General features: G+C 40.0%; 2 protein-coding genes across 4 annotated transcripts in view; one reads left to right on the top strand and one right to left on the bottom strand.

The window, feature by feature from the left end:
* R3hdm1 (R3H domain containing 1) overlaps positions 1 to 7185 on the bottom strand; it is a 135634-nt gene extending 128449 nt beyond the window's left edge. The window contains exon 1 of one of the 3 annotated variants that reach the window (XM_029538774.1): positions 7003 to 7185. The gene's annotated coding sequence lies outside the window, so the exon portion shown is untranslated. The remainder of the gene's footprint in view (positions 1 to 7002) is intronic. The other 2 variants (XM_021199150.1, XM_021199151.2) reach the window with 2 other exon arrangements.
* An 839-nt stretch (positions 7186 to 8024) lies between these two features.
* Zranb3 (zinc finger RANBP2-type containing 3) overlaps positions 8025 to 9139 on the top strand; it is a 142696-nt gene continuing 141581 nt past the window's right edge. The window contains exon 1 of the mRNA XM_021198241.2: positions 8025 to 8212. The gene's annotated coding sequence lies outside the window, so the exon portion shown is untranslated. The remainder of the gene's footprint in view (positions 8213 to 9139) is intronic.

Here is a 9139-nt window from a genome sequence, read left to right as displayed (position 1 = left end):
AAAAAAAAAAAAAAAAAAAAAAACTTACAGTGTGCTAACATCCTCATTTTTGGTCAACAAATTTCCAACCACAGTGCTGAGACAGTTCAACAAACTCCCCCATTCCTGGCCCCCAACGAATCCCTCATAGTCCCCCTACAACCACCCTCCAACTCTTGAAAAAAATGTTGAGACAAAAACTAGATATGGGGCTACAGAGATGGCTCAGTAGTTAAGAGTACCATTTACTCTGGCAGAGGACATAGGTTCAGTCCCCAGCACCCACATGGTGGCTTACAACCAACCACCTGTAATTCCAGTTCCTTAAGATTCAATGTCCTTTCCTGGTGCCACAGGATACTGCACATACTTGGTGCATATAAATTCATATTAAGTACACAACATATTCACATAAAATTTTTGGTTTTTTTTTCACATAAAAATTTTAAAGTAAATAAATTTTTTCTTTTTTGTTTCGGAGACAGGGTTTTTCTATGTATCCCTGGTTGTCCTTGAACTGGATGTGTAGACCGGGCTTGGCCTTGAAATGTCGATCTGCCTGCCTGTGCCTTCTGAGTGCTGGGATTAAAGGGGTGTACCACCATCACCACCTGGCTAGTAGATAAATTTTTAAAAAGCTGAATAAACATGGGTACAAAAATGATGACAGGTTCTTATCTCAAAAGGGGAAAATAAAATATTTTATTATTTAATGAATAGCCTCTTGATAAAATCACATTTCAGAAACCAACCAAAGAACAGTATTGATGACTGACACATAGATTCTTTTGAGTCTGTATGAAGAAGAGTTGGAAAACAAAAGCTGTAATGTAATAAACCAATGAACAAAGGAAGGAAGGAAGGAAGGAGGAAGGAAGGAAGGAAGGAAGGAAAGAAGGAAGGAGACAGGGAGGAAGGGAGGAAGGGAGTGAGGCAGGCAGGCAGGTAGGAAAAAAGAAGTAACTGAAACTCACAGAAACAAGTCTTACAATGTGATGGCTTGGTCTTTATTGCATCTATTATGCATACAACATGAAAACAGAACACGGTTCTGCTTGATGTAAGTGTTTCTATGATGTATCAATGTGAAATCAGAACACCTTGGGTCTATTTGCCCTCAGTTTCTTCTATGCTCAGATAGCATTAACGTAACAATAAAAATTTGCAATGAAATATACAAAACATGAAGAAATTTTACAATTGACGTGTGTTTACAAACGGATACTTTGCCTGTAAAATTATGAGAAAATATTCAATATGTTTTAACTTTTAAATAACTATATGTTCACAGAAAATTGAAAAAAAAATTATAGAAAAATCTAAAAAGTACCATTCCATTCATGTAGCTTCCTCTAATGCCATTACAGGTGTATCTTTTACTTTCAAAGCTAAGACATTGCTTTTTATTTAGTTTAAAATCTCACTCTGAGCTGGGCAGTAGATGTGCGGGTCTTTAATTCCAGTACTCTGGGAGGCAGAGGTCTGCAAAAAAAGTTCTAGAACAGCTAGGGCTATACAGAGAAATCCTCTCTTACACTCCCTACCCCCCACCCAACAAAAACAAAAACAAAAACAAAAACAAAAAGCCTCACTGGTCTACATAGAGAGTTGCAGGCCAGCCAAGGGCTACATAGTAAAACGCTGTTTCTAAACAACTCCAAATCAAAAAAACAAAACAAAAACATACTTAATACTTTACTTATCAGAGTGTGTAATGATGTACAATTTTATTAAACATATAGGTTCACGTAACAAACAACCACCAAAATCAAGATACAGAATGTCTCATCATCACCCCCCAACCCCCTAGGTTATCATTCTGCTTTCTGTTTCCCATCATTGTCACCCTATTTTTCTCATTTCAAGAACGTTACATAAACAGAACCATATGGTATGTAACTGCTTAAGATTTTTGCTTTTTAAGTTATCATATTTTCTTTGAGGTCTAAGCTATTGCTATAGTTATAACTTGGCCCCTTTTATTGCTGCATAGTATTCCAAACATAGATGGTATGAATACATCACTGTTTAACTTACTCAGTGAGGGACATTGGAGTTATTTCCAGATATCAACAACCCAATTATTTACTTATTTTAAACAGCAATTCCATAAGAAAATTCCTTTCTCAAGATTTTAAAAAAGTCTAACACTATTTAAGCTTGCACACATGCAGAAAATTTTAATTTCACGTTAGAACTTTTCATTTTATTTTTATATTCTAGATCATCCCTTAGTATAATGACCAATGGATCAAGAGGGATCTGCAGCTGATTAAACTTGTACCTCAAATTGCAAGGTGACACAATAGTGTAGTTATGGAACCCTTTCATGTAGAAGAGGTTAGTAAAGCTAACTGTACAACTACAAAGGCAGCTTCAATCTGTCACTAAACTAAAATTGGCGTAAGTCAAATGGCAGAACTTTCCTGACATCAGATTATACCTCTTAAAGTCAGAAACACAAACAAACAATTTCTTTAATTTCTTTTAGAAGGAAATTACATCAAGTTGTGGATGACATAAATAGAGAATCCCAAAGAGCTCCCATCCAAAAATGCTAAGTGATCTAGTATTTACAGAATAAGAGGCTCAAAAACGCTTGCCTGAGAAGTGAATTTACAGGTAAAAATTAAGAAGAGGCACAAGGGCTGGAAAGACAGCTGAGGAGCTTGGAGCACTGAGTGCTCTTTTAGAGAACCCATCTTCAATTCCCAGCACCCACATGGCAGTTCACAACAGTCTATAACATCAGTTCCAGAAGATCCTATATAGTTTTTCTGACCTGAGGGCACTACATACAAGAGGTTCAGAGACATACATGCAGGCAAAACATCCATATACATAATAAGAAATAACTTTTAAAGAGGTATAAACTGCCAAGCATGGTGCATGTGTTTTTAAACCTAGCACTCAGGAGGCAGCAGCAAGTGGATCTCTAAAGTGTGAGGCCAAGTTTGGTCTACAAAGAGAGTTCCAGGACAGCAAAGGCTACAAAGAGAAACTATCATGAAACACCCCCCTCCCACCCCTGAAAAAGGTACAAACCTACCAACTGACAAAGCAAAGAACCACAGAACTCTAAAGGAAAATGTTTACCTTAATGTATGTGAGAACACTAAGAATGGGTGGGCAGAACAACAGTAAAGAACAAAACCTGGAAATAAAACAAACTGCAAGGAAATTCAGGCAGAGAACTAGCTTTGAGACATGATTTATATCTTTTTTCACTTGTCCATCAGTGACTAATTAAACTGCATTGTGGAGATTATATATTTTCATATGTAGGTTAACACCAGATATAAGCAATTTGTTTTACTTAATTTAACCAGGCCCTTATATAAGGACCCAAGATAATTTGATAGAAATTTTATTATGTTATTTGATGCATGATGCATGTTTGTATTACTAATAAAGTTTACAGTGAGCCCCAAATTTTATTATGTTATTTGATGCATGATGCATGTTTGTATTACTAATAAAGTTTACAGTGAGCCCCAAGGATTAAGTGCAAGGCAATATAATTTTTTTTTAAGTTTAGTATTATACAGAAAAAAAACTAATACATTCCCTTTTCTTTCACTGGTCATATCAATTTAGTTACCTAAAACCATAAATAAATTATTCTTCCTATGGGCAAGAGTGAGAAATGGAGGAATGGTTCTGTGGTTTGCAACAAGAGCAATCTGAAATTTTCATTTCCAGTTGGAAATGAAACACACCTACCTCTATGGCATATGAGTGCTGGATATTTTTACAACAGATCATGGGAAGTGTTAATAGGGAAATTTTCTATACCAAATAGGAACATAATATTATAGCTTCATTAGTCTTTAGCATAATCAACTCTTACTACACTTTCTTGCTTATAAGAATTGCAGCTTAACAGTAACCTAAATGGTTACTATTTGGATATTATTATTATTATTATTATTATTATATATTATTATTAGTAGTAGTATAACTGGATATTTAAAACATCAGTACAAACGAAAATCTCTTTAATTACTTGGTAAGTCTCCTTAGAGAGGCACCCAAGTGCAGAGAGCTCAATAACTCAGTGGCATGTGACCATGTAGATGCTGTCAACTTTGGATAGTACCAGCAACACTTCATAACACAACTGTTGGCATGCTAATAGTAAACTGGCTCAGCTGCACCAACTCCAAGGACACCTTTACGTGTGAAAACTTTACTTTCAAAAATCTTGGGAACAGGGAGGAATATGGTATTTCAAAGAAAAGAAATACCCAAGGACTGCTAAACAATGGAGTAGGAACTAAAGAGCAAGGATTTAACTCAATGTTGGAATACTTGCTGGCATGTATGAGGTGAAAGGTTCAATCCCTAGCATTGAGGGGGAAAAAAAAAGCAAAAGTAAAACCAACAAACCTCAAGAGCACAAAGCAACAGTCTGGTAAAATAACTTTCTCAGTCTTAACTTTGTATCAGTGACTTGCATTCTCTGGTAACAGAATGAGTCCAATAGCAACTGTAAACTAGACCTTGAAACATATTAACAAAGTAAAGCAAGACAATGGTAGTTTACTACTACAGCACAAAGCACATTTCTATCATGGGTAATCTATTTGAAATCTGTTTCAAATGCAGAAATTTTAAACAAAAGGAAAAAAGATACTGTGTATGACAAAATTCTCTTTGGTACCCAATGACCAATTTCATATATACTGTCTGCTTAAAAAAAATGGCTAGAGGCTAGCAAGATGGCTTAGTGCATAAAGGCACTTGGCCTTCAAATCAGACCACCTGAGTTCAATCCCAGAGACCAATAGGATAGAACAAGAACTCGTTTCTCCTAACCTTACCACTGTCCTCCACCCTCCTAAAATGTATCGTGGTACTTCTGTGCTGTGCCCAGTAAATGTAATAAAACAAACAAAATGACTATGAGGTATTGTTTTAAGCCACTGTGTACATTAACACTCAACAGCAGAAGAGATTTTTGAGACTGCAACAATACTCTGTGCATATGAACAGCAAATTCATTCTCTAAATATGAAAATGAGAAAACAAAGATAAAAATTTAATGTAACAAATATATACGTGTGAGATACAATCCTAGTAGCTTTACATATTCTATTTACAACTCCATAGATTAAGCATTATCTTCCCCATTATTAACCGAGGTTAGGTTAGATTTGCCTCACAAAACGGTCCCACAACTAGTAAAAGAATGTAGTCACCTGTATTTTCATCAGACCTTCCATACAAAGAATTCATGAGACCTAAAAATATTACTGCATAAATTACCAATTAATTATCAAGTTTGGGGAAATATGCTAGGGAATATGTGCTATGGGGACTTAATGGAGAAGCTGAGGGAACTAATCTTCAAAAGCTATGTACTACATTAAAAAATATCAGTAACACATAACCAGATTCCTTCTTAATCCAAGTGAATGGATCTATTTTACTTCTGTATCTACTTGCATTATTTTGAGAACATGGCAGATTCCTAAGGCACTTCTGTGACCCTGAAGAAATAGTCTATCAGTCAAAGCATAGGTTGTTTATTCAGAACCAATGTTCTCTCTAAAACAAGTAAATCTTAGAAATAGGGTGATCTGTAGCCATGCCTATTATAGATTACAGGGTCCATTAAAGTCATATTCTCCTAGGTTGAAGAAGTAGGGTGAAATTTGAAAAGATGGGCACACTATCAAAATCTGATGCAATCATGAGACAATTCTCTAAAATATAAGAAGTAAAGTTTTAAGAGAATGATATTTCTTCAGTTAAATGTGTAGCTACATGAACTCTACTGGTTTAAGTATTATAAGGAAGGGTCTTCCACGTTGATTTCATCTTTTTATGACTCAATGCTCTTGGAATCAATGACATTTAAATTTAAGGGGCTTCTTTAGCTGGGCGATTGAGGCCCACACCTTTGATCCCAGCACTTGGGAGGCAGAGACAGGTGGATTCTGTGAGCTCCAGGCCAGCCTTTTCTACATTGTGAGTACCAGGACAGCCAGGGCTACACAGAGACCCTGTCTCAGGAAAAAAAAAAAAAAAATCTAAAATAAAGGGGTGTGTGGAATGAGATTCTTTAACTTGACCGGGTCAAACTATAACCTTGGGGATGGGATATGTATTAGTGTGTATTCATTCATGCTAGAAATTCTTCTTTTCCTCTTCAGAAATGCATCTTAATATTTAGTGAGCAGCACTGCTTTGGAAGATACCTCTCCATCTCTAGTTTGGGAGACTTGCTCTCCCAGGACCCAATTCACAGAAGTCACAACTGCCAGACCCAATTTTGTTTCTCTATAAAAGCAAGTTCAGACAACAGTGACAATCTCTGGCACATAATAACCACAAGAAGAAAAAACTTCTACCATATAGGGATGGAAAGGGGGGGAGGGGAACTAACATCATAACGTCCCCGTAAGTCCGTCCATCAGCGACCAAGGCTCTGACAGTCCTTCAACTTTCTTGCTAATTTCTCCACTGTGTGTGTGTGTGTGTGTGTGTGTGTATGTGTGTCTGTGTGTATGTGTGTGTGTGTGTTTAGCAGTACGGGCACGACGGGATGTTTCCCTTTTGGTATGTGTGACAATTCCCCGGAGCGGGGCTATCAGCCCCGGGCATCTGCGCCAGGCCCCGGAGAACAGTTCCGCGAACGGCCCCTGCTCCAGCCTGGCCTGACTATGGCTGCTTTTCCCCTCCGTCCTCCCCGGATCTCCAGGGCTCGCAAGAGCAGCAGCTGCAGCAGGGACGCTCGGGGAACCTGTCCCCAGCTCCCCCCGCTAGGCCTCAAGGGGTTGGCGCTGCACATGGCCCCCAGCGAAGCGGCGGGCACCGCGCGGTGGAGGCGACTAGAGGGCTCGCCTCAGAACCCGACGGCCCCTGGCGGGCGGGAGGGGAGGGACGCCGTCTCCTCAGCGCTTAGCTCCCCGGCTGCCACACTCTCCCGCTCCGTTAGCGCTACCGGTCGGCGGGCGGGGGAGGGGAGCGGGCGCGTTATTCCCGGGGCGCCGCGGGGGAGGGGACGGCATCTCTTACCCGCGTTACTGAGAAGGAGCAGGAGGAGGTGGCGGGAGCGCGGCGCAGCGGGGCGACGGCGGGGCCGGCTGGTTGCAAGGAAGAGTCTCACGGAAGGGAATTAACCCCATCACCAGCCCGGACACCGGCTCCAGCGGCAGCCGCGGCGGCAGAATCCCGCCCCTTCCCACCACGCACTGGCCCCGCCTCTCCGTCGCGTTGACGGAAAGCAGCCTACCTCATACGCTAGGTCAACATTGAGTGACATACAAATGATCCAATCAGCGTTTGGAAACCACTTTCGCTCCACCCCATTATCACTGCGGGACAGAGGGAGAACGGGACTTAGTCTATCTCCACCCACAAAAGAAAAAGAACCAATCCCTGGCAAGTTGTCGTCCCTGAAGGACGTAAGAATCAACCAATGATAAAGCTAGGAGGACAGCCATTTTGCCCACTTGTGAAAGAGCCACCTTTTCCCACGAGTAGGATCCTGAGGTGGGCGAGTTCCGGGCGATTTTAATCACTGGAGATGTGGTAGACAACTTTGTTTCTTCAGGAAATGATTATAGAGCTTTTTAAGGATGAAAGGACAATTTTGTCGTCCATGTGGTGAGATGAGAGAAAGGCTTTAAGGATGTGGCTCCGCCCCTTAGCGGTTCCAGACTGAACACCTGGTTTCTCCAATCTTAGTTGTGGAGGCAGGGCTTCTGAGCACTTTGGCTCCGGAGACTACAGTTCCCAGGATGCTTTGCGACCGCTGTTTCCTCATTTACTTCCGGTAGCGTTTCATGGGAATTGTAGTTCTTGAGAGGTTACGGCGTAACCTCCCTGTCCAGATGAGTAAGAAGAAATTTTTGAATAATTTGGAGTTGAGAATGAAATCTCAAGGTTCTAGTCAGGTCTTTTCGCCTCGCTAAAGGAACGAGAATATAAAAGGGTTGGGAATTTTCTCAAGACATTACAATGTTTTAGAGTGCTGATGTTTGAACTCTCCCAAGTCTAGGTCATCCGTGTAACGTCACTTCCGCTTAGCTGAAGCCGCTTGCAAAAAGTTTGGCGGGAGTTGAAGATTACGAAGCTAGTGCTGCAGTTTTGGCGGTCTGTGTAGGGCAAGAGATGGAAAATTGATTGTACTTTAATTGCGCTATAAGAGTCGGGCGTGGTGACTGATGCCTGTAACAGCCGGAAGCTGAAAGGTCGTCGGGAGTTTCCTAGCCTGGGCTACAGAGTGAGTTTTAAAACAGCTGGGACTACAGAATTCACCTTGTCTAAAATAATCTCCCTCCCCCTAAAAAACCCATCCAGAATTCTGAAATGTCATGGGTGTAATTCTCGAGCCTGTAATGTAAATTTCTACTTTGCTACTTAGTCTTGCAGACCTAGGGTTTTTCAGATCTGTTCGCTCTTGAGTTTGTAGAGGATGCTTTTTACTTTGCCTTTAGCCCCTGTCAGTGAAGCAGCATGGGTTCACGTCTTTAGTTTGACTGGAAGGATTTGAAATTCTGAACTAATTCCTCCCATTTATGCAAATAGCCTCCAGAAGTTGCCTTTGAACAGGATCTCAAAAAAAAAAAAAAAAAAAGCTGTCAAAGTNTNTTCCNTTTTTTTTTTTTTTTTTTTTTTTCCTTCTTGACAGGGTTTCTCTGTATAGATAGTCCTGGCTGTCCTGGAACTCACTTTGTAGACCAGACTGGCCTTGAACTCGGAAATCCGCCTGCCTCTGTCTTCCGAGTGCTGGGATTAAAGAGTGCGCCACCACGCCCAGCATTCTTCCATCATTTTTATGGAGACTTTGTCTTACAACTTTTCTCATAAATATTTATTGAGCACTTACACTAGTGGTAAATATACAAGACGGAAAGGGTTGAACAGTGCACAGAAAGGTAAGTTTTGTTTAAAAGGAGTTAGAAAGATTAAGCAAAATTTATATTACTTGGTCTTTTTAATATCTCCAAATTTAGCATCCTCATAGTTATGTTTTGTGTGTTGATTTGTTTTCCTCTTTGCTTTCTACTTTTAGATTTAAAAACCGTTCCTTTCTATTTATATTATTTTTATTGAAGTGAGTTCCAGGACAGCCAGGGCTATACAGAGAAACCCTGTCTCAAAAAAACAAAACAAAACAAAAATACACAAAAAAAGGAAATATATCTAT

This window comes from Mus pahari, chromosome 5, assembly GCF_900095145.1.
Source record: "Mus pahari chromosome 5, PAHARI_EIJ_v1.1, whole genome shotgun sequence".
NCBI lineage: Eukaryota > Metazoa > Chordata > Mammalia > Rodentia > Muridae > Mus > Mus pahari.
This window is presented reverse-complemented; position numbering and strand designations above follow the sequence as displayed.